Source organism: Erpetoichthys calabaricus, chromosome 5 (genome assembly GCF_900747795.2).
Source record: "Erpetoichthys calabaricus chromosome 5, fErpCal1.3, whole genome shotgun sequence".
In the NCBI taxonomy this organism is placed as follows: domain Eukaryota; kingdom Metazoa; phylum Chordata; class Cladistia; order Polypteriformes; family Polypteridae; genus Erpetoichthys; species Erpetoichthys calabaricus.
The window spans coordinates 119699050-119713860 of NC_041398.2; positions in this window are offsets into that span (position 1 = coordinate 119699050).

The following is a 14811-nucleotide window of genomic DNA, read 5'->3' on the forward strand; positions in this document are numbered from 1 at the left end:
GCACGCAATGAAAACAATTTATTCTTCTTCTTTCGGCTGCTCCCGTCAGGGGTTGCCACAGCAGATCATCTTTTTCCATATCTTTCTGTCCTCTGCATCTTGTTCTGTTACACCCATCACTTGCATGTCCTCTCTCACCACATCCATAAACCTTCTCTTAGGCCTTCCTCTTTTCCTCTTGCCTGGCAGCTCTATCCTTAACATTCTTTTCCCAATATAACCAGCATCTCTCTTCTGCACATGTCCAAACCAATGCAATCTCGCCTCTCTGACTTTGTCTCCCAACCGTCCAACTTAAGATGACCCTCTAATATTTTAAATGAAAACAATTTATAAAGGAAGATTAAATTTAAATATTAACATAATCTGATACCCTGGGAAACCTGTGTCCTAATTTGTGGTATCACTGTTGGATCCTTTTCAATGTCTTAGACTGACTTGTCGGACCACAAATGGACTGAAGGGTCAATGTCACTCAATTTTATCTTGTATTGTTACTGTGCTTCCAGTATCTTGATGGTTTTATTTAAGAGATTCAGAAAACTGCATGATCTTCAATAGATTTGTATTTGGGCTCCTTGTCCAGAATTGTAATTGCTAGTCATTTGGGATGTGCTTGTTCACTCAACAGCTAAAGTATGCCACAGTGGCTTCTTTACATATGCTTTCACTTAAATCATTTTGTAATTTGTCCCTCGATTCAAGCTATCTGAAATCTGATATTAAAACAAGATAAATGTAATGGGTGTCTAATCTATCTTAAGCACAGTTAAAATATTCAACTATGCCACCCAGTTTTACTAAGAGTCTGGGAACTATTGAAATTATTTTAAAAAGCTAAAACGTTTAATAATAAAATTAATACACTTGATCCTAAAATTAAGAACCTTTATAATTTAGAAATAATATTACACCAGTTTATTTAAATTGGGCATTGAGTAAACAATCAATGAAAGACATGTCAGCAATTTCAAGAAAAACAACAGTACCTTATATTACACCAGACAATATTAAATCCACCAAGAAGGTAAAAACAGATAAGATTCTTAAAGTATCAGAATCTAAAAACAGAGCATACAGTCCACACTCTATAGTTAATTAAAGCATTACAGTGGAGGATACAACCTTTGGTTGTGTGAAGTACAAGTTGCATGCTGTGTTACCACAACAATTAGTCTTCCAACTGTCCCACTAAAACACTCTGTTTGCCGAACGCTTGTTTCCCAACTGAAGCCTTGCTAACTTGCCGAATCCCTGTCGGCATCTCTCCTTTATGGATCAAGTGTTCTCTTCCACTTCTGTGTACCTCATGCTGCTTACGACGACCTAGTCACACCTCACTTCTAGTCCACCATCTTCATTTGGTCCTCTTGCAAGTCTTTCCTCTCTCGCTGTATCCATAACTTGTATCTCTCTGGTGAAACCGTGTGTCAGAGACAGGTTTCTTTAAATAAAGGAGCAGCAAAACATTGGATTTAATTAGACTTTTTCCTCCATTGCAGTCTCATAATACAGTAACTATCTGTCAGTGTAGCCTTCTAGAGCACACTGGCCTATCCCTAGACTAACAAATAAACACTTTAAATATTTCATAACCAAATATTCATAAACCTTGATAAAAAAAAAAAAAATGTCAAAGCAAATAGCTGTTTTTTTGTCAGAAACTATTCTCCATACCCCATACTACATACCTACATGACTTATAATAGTTCATGTTGTGTATAGATTATATCATGAATGGTTCTCTGTAAAATAATTTTAAAATGTTTCTAAAAAATAAATAGTTCTCCGAGCAGTTAACCAAAACCTTATGTACCATCATTTAAAACTTCTAAACCAAATATTACCTGTTTTTCTATTTTTTCATTTACAGTTACGCTGAACACAGCACACCAAAAAAAAATCCACTGGTCATTGCTTATGAGTGTGTAGTGATATTGCTTTTAAACCTATAAAGTTAAAAGTTTACAAAACAATGTGTTAGTAATTTCAATAGCATATGGGCCTCATAATATCACCAACCAATCCTAAAGCTGTGTAATCTGAAATATGTCATATGATTTATTGCTACTGTTTGAATACAGGGCAAACACAGTGACACAGCAGTAGCACTGTTGCATCACAGTTCCAGACACTTGGATTTGATTCTTAGCTAGCTCATGTAGAGTGGGTACATTATCCCCATGTTCATTTAGAATTTTTTCCTTCACACTTGGAAAAAAAAACATGTTGTAAGACTAACTGTTGACTTTAAACTTGCTCATCATTTTGCCCTACCAAGGCTGACTATTGACAAAACTGAAACATAGCTAGAGGGTACAGAAATTTATTTCATCCAGAAGTAGTGAACCAAATAAAAATGTTTCATTATTTTCTAAAATCAAGGGAAATTGTTCTCTTTTAATAAATATTAGAAAACATTCCAACTTATCCCAGCCACAGGGGATGCACAAACCAGTCTGTTTTTTCGTGCCGGTCCCAAGCCCAGATAAATAGGGAGGGTTACGTCAGGAAGGGCATCCGGTGTAAAATTTAGCCAAATAAATATGCGGTCAACGATACAAATTTCCATACCGGATCGGTTGAGCCCTGGGTTAACAACGACTGCCACCAGTACTGTCAGCCAACAGGGTGCTGGCGGAAATTGGGCTACTGTTGGCCGAAGAAGAAGAAGGAGAAGAAGAGGGGGGAGACGTGTCCGGAGGCAGGAGAAGAGGAGGAAAGTAAAGAGAGTGGAATTGAGGGTAGGAACTTTGAAAGGCAGTATGACTGGTAAGGGGAGAGAGTTAGCAGATATGATGGCGAGAAGGAAGGTTGATATATTGTGTGTGCAAGAGACTAAATGGAAGGGAAGTAAAGCCAGGTGGATTGGAGGTGGATTCAAATTGTTCTATCATGGTGTGGATGGGAGGAGAAATGAGGTAGGGGTTATTCTGAAGGAACAGTATGTCAAGAGTGTTTTGGAGGTGAAAAGAGTGTCAGGCAGAGTAGTGATTATGAAGCTGGAAATTGGAGGTGTGATGATGAATGTTGTTAGTGCATATGCACCGCAAGTTTGGTGTGCAATGGGTGAGAAAGAAGATTTTTGGAGTGAGTTGGATGAAGTGATGAACAGTGTACCAAAGGGACAGAAAGTGGTGATTGGAGCGGATTTCAATAAGCATGTTGGTGAAGGGAACAGTGGAGACGAGGAGGTGATAAGTGTCAAGGACAGAAATGAAGAAGGTCAGAGAATAGTGGATTTTGCAAAAAGGATGGAGATGGCTGTGGTGAATACGTATTTTAAGAAGAGGGAGGAACATAGGGTTACGTATAAGAGTGGAGGAAGATGCACACAGGTAGATTACATCCTACGCAGAAGAGTTGATCTGAAGGAGATTGAAGACTGCAAAATGGTGGCAGGGGAAAGTGTAGTTAAGCAGCATAGGATGGTGATCTGTAGGATGATGTTGGAGATCAAGAAGAGGAAGAGAGTGAGGGCAGAGCCAAGGATCAAATGGTGGAAGTTGAAAAAGGAAGACTGCAAGGTTGAGTTTAGGGAGGAGGTGAGACAGGCACTTGGTGGCAGTGAAGAGTTACCAGACAGCTGGGAAACTATAGCACATGTAGGAAGGGTGACAGCAAGAAGGGTGCTCGGCGTGACATCTGGAAAGAGGAAGGAGGAAAAGGAAACCTGGTGGTGAAATGAGAAAATACAGGAGAGTATACAGAGGAAGAGGATGGCAAAGAAGAAGTGGGATAGTCAGAGAGATGCAGAAAGTAGACAAGAGTACAAGAAGATAAGGTGCAAGGTGAAGAGAGAGGGGGCGAAGGCTAAAGAAAAGGCGTATGATGAGTTGTATGAGAGGTTGGACACTAAGGAGGGAGAAAAGGACCTGTACCGATTGGCTAGACAGAGGGACCGAGCTGGGAAAAATGTGCAGCAGGTTTGGGTGATAAAGGATAAAGATGGAAACGTACTCACAAGCGAGGAGAGTGTGTTGAGCAGATGGAAATAGTACTTTGAGAGGCTGATGAATGAAGAGAACGAGAGAGACAAGAGGTTGGATGATGTGGAGATAGTGAATCAGGAAGTGATTAGCAAGAGGAAGTAAAGACAGCTATGAAGAACATGAAAAATGGAAAGGCCGTTGGTCCAGATGACATACCTATGGAAGCATGGAGGTGTTTAGGAGAGATGGCGGTGGAGTTTTTAACCAGAATGTTTAATGGAATCTTGGAAAATGAGAGGATGCCTGAGGAGTGGAGAAGTGTACTGGTGCTGATATTTAAGAATAAGGGGGATGTGCAGGACTGCAGTAATTACAGGGGAATAAAATTGATGAGCCACAGCATGAAGTTATGGGAAGAGTAGTGGAAGCTAGGTTATGAAGTGAGGTGATGATTAGTGAGCAGCAGTATGGTTTCATGCAAAGAAAGAGCACCACAGATGCAATGTTTGCTCTGAGGATGTTGATGGAGAAGTTTAGAAAAGGCCAGCAGGAGTTGCATTGCGTCTTTGTGGACCTGGAGAAAGCATATGACAGGGTGCCTCGAGAGGAGCTGTGGTATTGTATGAGGAAGTCAGGAGTGGCAGAGAAGTACATAAGAGTTGTACAGGATATGTACGAGGGATGTGTGACAGTGGTGACGACTGCGGTAAGAGTGACGGATGCATTCAAGGTGGAGGTGGAATTACATCAGGGATCGGCTCTGAGCCCTTTCTTATTTGCAATGGTGATGGACAGGTTGACAGACGAGATTAGACAGGAGTCCCCGTGGACTATGATGTTTGCTGATGACATTGTGATCTGTAGCGATAGTAGGGAGCACGTTGAGGAGACCCTGGAGAGGTGGAGATATGCTCTAGAGAGAAGAGGAATGAAGGTCAGTAGGAACAAGACAGAATACATGTGTGTAAATGAGAGGGAGTTCACTGGAATAGTGAGGATGCAGGGAGTAGAGTTGGAGAAGGTGGATGAGTTTAAATACTTGGGATCAACAATACAGAGTAATGGGAATTGTGGAAGAGAGGTGAAAAAGAGAGTGCAGGCAAGGCAGAATGGGTGGAGAAGAGTGTCAGGAGTAATTTGTAGTGAGACCAGCTATGTTATATGGGTTGGAGACGGTGGCACTGACCAGAAAGCAGGAGACAGAGCTGGAGGTAGCAGAGTTAAAGATGCTAAGATTTGCACTGGGTGTGACAAGGATGGATAGGATTAGAAATGAGTACATTAGAGGGTCAGCTCAAGTTGGACGGTTGGGAGACAAAGTCAGAGAGGCAAGATTGCATTGGTTTGGACATGTGCAGAGGAGAGATTCTGGGTATAGGATGAGAAGAATAGAGCTGCCAGGGAAGAGGAAAAGAGGAAGGCCAAAGCGAAAGCTTATGGATGTGGTGAGAGAGGACATGCAGGTGATGGGTGTAACAGAGCAAGATGCAGAGGACAGAAAAATATGGAAGCAGATGATCCACTGTGGCAACCCCTAATGGGAGAAGCCAAAAGAAGAAGAAGAAGAAAACATTCCAACTTAAATATAACAAGAACACTAAGTCCATTGAGGATAAACAAAATCACGAATGTGCTGCAGAGAACATTCTGTAATGATCCAAGTTCCAAAGTGAAGGACAAACCACTAAGAGCAAACTTTCTTCATCAAATATACACCAATGTTGCTACAAGTGAGAATGGAACATTTAATTACTGTAAATGAGACTATTTCAGGTTTGTCACTAATAAAATTTGAAGAAGATAATATTTAATAAATCTACATGTACTGTACCAATGAAAAGATTGTTATTAAAGGTAAATGGCCAAGTATAAAAATGAACACATACATATATTTATGTAAAGAAATATAAATATGACAATGAAAAGAAAGGTTAAGTATACAATAGAATATGAATCAAAAATTAATTTAGGTTTAAAAAATAAAAACTCACTTGTATATGAATATAATTAATTATTTTGTTAACTCTTTTAATGTAGTAGAACAAAATTAAATTGATTAGGAAGAAGAAAAAAAAGAAGCAAAAGGCCAACTCAACAATTCTTTTACTTTTGGCTCTCAGAATAATAAGACAACAGAATTTAAGATTAGTATTAGGAATGGTGGGGGACAAACACTGCAAAATGTAAGATTAAGGAGTAAGATTGTTCAGAGTCTTATAAATAACTATTTTAATATACAGTAGAACCTCGGTTTGCGAGCATAATTCGTTCCGGAAACGTGCTCGTAGTCCAAAGCACTCGTATATCAAAGTGAATTTCCCCATAAGAAATAATGGAAACTCAGATGATTTGTTCCACAACCCAAAACTATTCATATAAAAATGATTAATACAAAATATAAAGTAAAAATACATAAAACAAATTAACCTGCACTTTACCTTTGAAAAGAATCATGGCTGGTGTGAGTGAGTTTCTAAACTCTTGTGGGATTCCACCCAATGGGACGACACGCGGAAGAACATCCCAAAGCAATCGCAGTCTCCCAGCGCTGTAGCAGTTCGCTGTAAAAGCGAATCCGAAAAGATCGCGGACATGCTATAAGCGTCTGCCATCAATGGGTGATACAAGGAACAATGAACATTATAAATGCGCAGGGCCCTGCCTGACTGCTGTGTCTGTTTCAAGCTGAATAAAGCTGGTGTTGCTAAAGTACTGAGATTCAGCTTTGTGTTTTAGTGTGCAAGACAGGGACTCTCATGTCACAGCACACACACACACACACACAAACACGCGCGAATGAGCACACACACACACATGCGCGCGCACACACAGTCACAATGCTAATGCTGTAGTAGACAGTATACGCTCGTACGGATGTTTACTATGAGTGAGGCACGCCGACTCAGACAGAGAATAGGAGACGATTGCCCACAATCCCGCAGCGAGAGAGAGAAGAACCATCAGCTCAGTTGTGATCACATGACGCTCAGCAGACAAAGAGTATACATACTACTCGTACTGCAAGACCTTGCTTGTTTATCAAGTCAAAATTTATTAAAAATTTTTGCTCGTCTTGCAAAACATTCGTAAACCAAGTTACTCGCAAATTGAGGTTCCACTGTACCTGTAATTTCTAAAGGACACAGGCATCAATATAACAAAGATCAATGAGATGTGCTCACATTTCCTTTTATAGTTTAAGATTCTGATGCATTTTGAAATACCTTATTTAGACTTATTAGGAGTTCATTATATTAATTTTGTCAGACAAAAACAAATCTTTTTTTCTGGTTTAGTTTAAGAAATGTTTTATTATTCATCCATTTTGTAATCATTGCAAAACCCTGGATCAGAGCGTTTGGAGCCTCTTGGTCATTAGTCTTATACATAAGTAAAACTGTGCATCACCTGCATAACAGTTACAAACCTAGTTTTTTTGCAGACATGATGCTACAACACAAAAAAAGACTATGCCATTTTAAACACATTGCCTACAATTTAAATAAGTTTTTCAAATTTTCATATTTTATACAAGATCATCATATAAGCAACCAAATCTGACCATCGTTACCCTTACCTAACCTGCTTATTCAATACAGAGATGTGGGGTTCAGGAGCCAATTACAAGGTAATAATTGTGACATAAAATTCTCAAATTTGTGATTACAGGAGGATTACTACCTTGTACTCATTAAATGGTGATTGATTGGTGTTTTGCCATATTAGAGTCATAGGATAACTCTGTTCTTCCCTTTATATGCTTTATTATGAATACCGTAATAAAATGTTCCCAAATCCCTGCCCTCATGTTACATTACCTTTTAAATCTATGACCTCAAGCAACAAGGCAGAGTTCTAGAACAAATTGGGGCTACGTTACACATTTATTTGTGTACTAAACTGTACATAATATGACAAAAATTGTAAGGAGAGTTAAAATGATTGTTGGCAAAATAATAATGACACAACCTTGGTAATAATCAGTTAATCTTGATTAGACTATTTGTCTAGCCTAGTCCAGCATCGCCTTTGAATGGAGAAAGCAATGACAGCCTCCTCCATGGATGGGAAATGATAGAGAGAGACTACATGCCTTTGCAAGCTTTGTCTTATTGTGACTTTGCAGCCCCTGACTCACTAATGAAACAACTCAGGCACAACTCCCACCCCAGTTTAGTTGCTCTTTAGTATGGGGGTGCAAAATTCTCTAATGAAACAGCTCAGGCAGACTTGACAAGTGCCAACCGTTTTCTGTAGTTTTAAACACAGCCAATTCCGGATAACTCTATATTGCTTAACTCGATATTCTGGTTAACTAGACAAAATGCCACGACCCTGAATAAATATTCCGAATGGCACGTAAAAAATATTAATTTTACTAGGTATCGGAATAACTTGATGATCTGCTTAATTCGATAAAATTTAGACATCCCTAAACGAAAAAATCCGCTCAACTCGATATTCTACTGCCCATATACAGATTGCATTTATTCATTTTACGGGTGCAAAAAATTGCATGATAAATGTCTGCTTTACTTTTGCAGCTGAGGAATTCTCAAAAATGCTTGAAAGTCTTGAGCCATCTTCACGTGATTTTGTGTTGCATCTGGAGGGACACTGAAGAGATCCTGAAGTCTACGAAAACACATTGTGGAAGTCAACAGTCATCTCAGAAGGAGTTTCTGTGCAACTTGATTCTTTGTGGAAAAATCCAGCTGCACGAAAACAGTTGATGATTGTGCTTTCCTTTACTGCATCCCATGATTCTCGGATAACCTTCACAGCATCCAGCAGATTGAAAGAAAAGTCAATGTTTTCATCATGATTCTTCAGCCGCTTTAGTGCCAGTCTTCATGGGTAGAAGTGCTTGATGTTCTTAATGATGCTGCAATCCATCGGCTGTGTACGTGCAGTAGTATAGGAAGGTAGAAAGTAGAGTTCGATGTGTTGTACATTTTTGACATGAGGATGTGCTGATTGCATGGGTGTTATTTGATACATTGGATTGTTATTGGCTCTCAGCCATTCAGCTTCATAAACATGCTTTTTCAGATAATTTCTCATTGGTGAAAATATCAAATAACATGCATTCAGTAGTGAGAGAAATTTAACAAAAGCCTCTGGGCACTGCGGCAAGCATGTAGGGTAAAAAATTACTTAAAAAGTCATATCTGACTATATAGATAATCTGGTTAACTTGATAATTAATTTGAGCACTGAGAATATTGAGTTATCCGGAGTTGACTGTATGTCATAAAACTGCTCCTCATTGGTTAGTTCTTATCAGTGAAACCCTGGGGGTAGCAAGAAACTGGTTTATCCAACTTCCTTGCACTTTACCCTTAGATAGTTAGGCAATTCTTTAAACATTTATATTGTTAGACATTATTAATAAGAGAACATTATAAATCTACATACTAAATAATATTCTCTCGATTACAACTGGGTACAAGGCAGGAATCAGTCCTGGGTGTAGTAGCAGTCAATCTTAGAAGGTAGGAATTTACAGAATATGAGTGGTGAGTTTGTTTAAAATGCTGTAGCAGGGAAACTAAACTATTCTGTAGGTTGAGAATCTGGACCTTCTTTGCTTGAAAAGTGTGCTCTCAACATAAAGATTTTAAATTGCTGAATATAATCCAGTTTATTATGAAACCCAGGGTGACAGCACATGCTGTTTTTGAATAATGCAGGTATCTTTTTGATCTGACAACATTTATTGTATTGTGGGCCAGTTTCTCCATAATTTTAAAATGCAAAATAAAATATATGGTAATAGAAGTTAACTCATGTAATTATTGTAAAAAAATGATATATACACAAAATGCTTTGCACTAAGTCAGAAACAAATAGTACACTATAAATATTAACACTGTCATTTGAAAAGATGTACTTTGTGCGCAAATGTTCAGGATGTTCTATCTTACAGAGTCATGTGAGTTACTTCTGCTGACGACCTGTCTATTCCTTGCATTTATTTATTTATTTAATGTTAAATAAGCAAATCTTGAGTCAAGGATTACGCTGAAGCCAGGACACTGACAATAAAACTGAAGGAAGAATTTTAATCAACTTAAATCAACTGAAGGAATATTTATTGCACTTCTTTAATTGCACTGTTTGCTTACTTATAGCTTGAGTCAGCAGCTAATGCAGGCCTACCTAATATTTTACTGATAATGCATTCCCTCTTTACATTTACAAAAGAATGCTTCAATGTGCTGGAACAGGCAGCCCTCATTTCTATTACTGAGGCCTTTTACAGTCGACATTACTAAATGAAGTGCTCAGTCCCAAATGAATTTGCTCTATTAAGACAACATAGACCAAAACAGATTGAATTTAGGCTGCCAGCATCTATTTCACTTGTGACTTGTAACAGTCATCAGGGTCACTTTACTGTTTGATATTGATTTAAACTTTTGCTCCCTGAGGTGAAGGGTAACTGTTTTCAGACATGTCAGTGTAGTTGTTTGTTTTAAGAATGTCATATTGGTTAATTAATGGAATAGTTTTACACTTTTGCATGGGTGCTTAAACAATGATATTTTCAAGAACAACAATATATGCTTTAGGTTATTGATATCCATCTCCTTCAATTTTGCAAAGGGGGAAGTACAGCTTTATGGTAGTAACATCTGTTTGGCAGTTATCACAGCCAGAGGCAGTGGAAAATAAGGCTGAATTATCAAACTTGTACCGTATTTACCATTAAACCTTTTCATTAGGTAATTGTAAAGCAATGAAAGGTTTACTTGAGCTATTCAAATGTAATAATCTATCTTGATCATTTGAAATTCATTTATAACCTCACAGTTGAAACATTAAGAAAATGCTTTATAACCTACACAGTATGGGGAATTAAGAGTACATTGCATGCTGATAATTCATACTTTTTAAATGCTTCTGATACACAAACATTCACTGTAAAAAATATACCTTTATACATTTTCTTGAAACAAGTACGTTTTTCATTCTTAACAAGTCTTTAAGTTTGCAATGGCTAGCACTATTTCAAACATCATAACCTGGTCTTGTTGACAATTATATGCCTTTTCTCAGGTGGAGAAGCATGCCTACTCACATATTTCTCCAAGTATCACTCCAATGCAATTCCTTGTAACCTTTAATCTCTCCAGACCCTAGCCTCTTTCTATTGCCAATGAGTCTTTGCCCCCATCTCACCACCCTGCTCTAGATTCGTTATGCCTATTGGGATGAGGTTGATTTAAATTCCCTCTGGGCTTCACATCTATTCAGTCTCCAGCATCACAATGTAAGCAATGACCCTGTTTAAGATACAGAAACAAAAGAGTAGAACACTTAGGGATCCGTGCATGTCAAATCTCAGCAATGCTTAAAACAGATAGTTTACCCAGTTACTTTAACTTTTGAGAGACCTGCTAAAAAGGCCAACATATTTTCACTTTTCCTAGTGTAAAAGGGAGACATACAGTACAAAGGGGGTGCCACCTTGTTGACCCCATATAATTTAAATGAATGCATAAAAATGCAACACACAATAATTTGCTGTGGTGTCTTTCCAGACACAAGTTCAGTACAGAACTGAGTACAAGATGGCCTGTTCCCAGGTTTTTATAGTCATTGGGCAGGAAAGGCAGACAACAGAAGTGGCCTCAGCAGTGTAGTTGTTGTCAGTCTTCCATTCTGCAGATGGAAGAAGAGAGAAGGCATTAGACCACAAAGCTAGCCCCTGGTTTGGTGGGTAATTACCATCAACAAAGCACTTAACTTGCCCCCCATGCGCATGTGCGTGACACTAGTTGATGATCATATACTCATTGCAGATTAAAGGTAATGGCTTAAATCTTACTAGTTCTCCCAGGGTTCACTTTTCAACTTGTTCTCTGCTTTCCCTACTTATACTATAACTCAAGGGGTGCTGTGGCCACTTGGTAAACATCCTAGTCCTCACTGTGGAGTCCACAGGTAAGCCACTTCAATGGCAACTACTACATAGGCTTAGTGAGCCCATACATTTGGAAAAAGCAAAAAACGTTACAGTGATCAAAACTATATATACTGTAAAAAATGATATTAAGGGCACTGTTTATCAAAATGATGTAAGCAGATCTCTCTGCAATCTGTGAATTCCACCTTTACTATGTCATCAGCGTAGTAGATGAAGGTTTAAGGATCACAGACAAAGAGTTACTAAGATGTTAGATAGATAGATAGATAGATAGATAGATAGATAGATAGATAGATAGATAGATAGATAGATAGATAGATAGATAGATAGATAGATAGATAGATAGATAGATAGAGTTATGTGCATGACGCATTTCAGATGGAAATACTGGGTCACTGAGAAAAGTCACAGATTCTAAGGCACAGATACAATTCTTTCTGTGTCTTCTTTAACTACTTTGTGTAAGTATGAGTCTTCTATCACCTATATTATATATTTTCTGCTTTTTAACACATTAATTACTATATAAAGTGGATTCAGAAAGTATTCAGTCCCCTTGAATTTCTGCATATTTTATTGTGTTGTAGATTTAATTTTTAAATGGATACATTTGCCATTTCTGAGCATCAATGTACACTCAATAACCCATGGTGACAAAGTAACATTTTCGGAAAGGCTTTCAAATTTTTGAATATCAAAAACTGAACCCACTCATCCTTATAATTATTCAAACCCTTAACTCAGTACTTTGTAGACATCCAATTACAGTTTTGAATCTCCTTGGTAAATCACTACAAACTTAGCACATCTGGATTGCGGCAGTTTATCCCATTCTTCCTTGCAGATCCTCTCAAGCTCCATTAAATTGTAAGGGAAGTGTCTGAAAACTGCCATCTTTAAGTTTCTCCTCATTTGTTCTATAGGGTTTAAGTCTGGGTTTTGGCTGGGCCACTCAAGGACAGTCAGATATTTGTCCCAAAACCACTCCAGCACTGTCTTTGTTGTATATTGGCTCATTACCTCAATATAAAGGTTTGAGGTTGCATGCACTCTGGAGCAGGTTTTCATCAAGGATCTCCCTGTATTTGGCTGCATTCATCCTTCATCCTGAGAAGGAAACAGCAAACAAACTGAACACATATTTCACCCAAGTATTTGTAAGGAAAAAACCAGATGGAATATCCCACGCAGAAATAAAAACAAACACTGTGCTCCTAGATTTTAAAATAGAGTTATATATGTTTCAACCTATTGATACTTTGAAGGTTAATAAAACCCTTGGACCTGATGGGATTTTAACAACACTACTGGAAGTAATTAAATATATCATTTATAAACTCTTTGAGCAGTCACTAGAGAAAGGAGAAATATCAGAGGAATGGAAATTTGCAAATGTGACTTCAATCTTCAAAAGGGAATACAAAATGGATCCTGGTAATTACAAATATGTCTTCTGTACCATACACAAATTATTGAAACTGTAAAAAGAAATAAATTTTTTAAAAAAGTACCTATATGAAAAGAATATACTAAATAACAGAAAGCAAGGGTTTAGGAGAGGAAGATTCTGCAAAACCAATCCTAGACTCAAAAACCATGTGACATAGCCTTTTGAAACTAGAAGCTGTAGGCGTAAGATGGAAATTACAAAACTGGATCTCAATTTGGTTAACCGGCAGTTGACAAAGAGTGCAGATAAGAGAATGCTCCAAGTGGAATTAGGTCATCATGGAGCCACTCAGGGGTCTGTCCTTGAACTTTTACTTTTCTGATTTACATTAATGGCATTGATTCTATTATAGTTAATAAACTTGTGAAAAGTTTCAAAAACTTTGACAGTTAAATGCTATGCCTTTGTCTGTCCCATTCAACCATGAGGCATCAAGCATCTCTTAATAATCAAGCAAGGGGGCAGGCAGTTGATTTAGCTTAAAAATGTACTAGCCTATTTCCATCTTACCTATTGCTATCTAGTTTAGTGTTTGACCTTGTCATCTCTTTAAAGGGAATTTTTTGAAATTTAAAAATGGAAGCCTCATTTCTGGGTCTATACTAGCTGAAAGCTTGCCTTTTGAGTTGGGTTTAGGCTTTCTATGGAAACGCCAATCCAGTAGGCCTAAACCTAAAATAAGGGCAGGTTTGGCCTTTTTGATTATTTTTTAGAGGCCTGCCAAGAGTTAGAGTTACCAAATATCATGGAGTATGCGAATGTTGCTATTTTCCCATTTGATTTGCAGTTACTTTATATATTTTTTCGTTGCTACTTATTCATTATTATTCTTACCTAATCTTGTTTGTTTTTCTCTTCTTGTAACCTTCTCTTTGATATCTTGTAAAGCACTTTGAGCTACATTTCTTATATGAAAATGTGGCATATAGATGATGTTGTTGTTGTTACTGCATGCATTTTAGGTGGGGTAGAGGTACTGTATATAATTTTTTATTGTATTTCACAGCATTTGGTAAATGAAGGCAAAAATAATAGCAATTTACTGCAGATATTAGGTAAATGAAATTGAGTTCCCATTTTAGCACTGAGTATATTTAGTATATCTGTAAATGCAAATATATAAATATAACAACATAATAATACCGTATATAGGTTAATTGAATGATGGTAGTTCCATTTTACAAACAGAATATCAATTTTTAAAAGTAAAAATAATGTTTAATTAAGGTCAATCACTAAATTACTAAAATTCAAAACTATTTTTTCTTGTCTTCATCTTTGCAAATTTAGAAATGATATCTTTTAAATCCATTGTTTTCACTAGTTCACTTTCCACTGATAAAGTTGCTGAGAGTTATTTGAAACATAAGGATACATTATATACATTATAAAGGGCACTTACAAGTAAGTTATTGGGTTTTTCTATACTGTAATTTTCACAGATTTCACAAGTTATTCATATTAATACTAATATAGAATAATAAGTATTTTTAGTA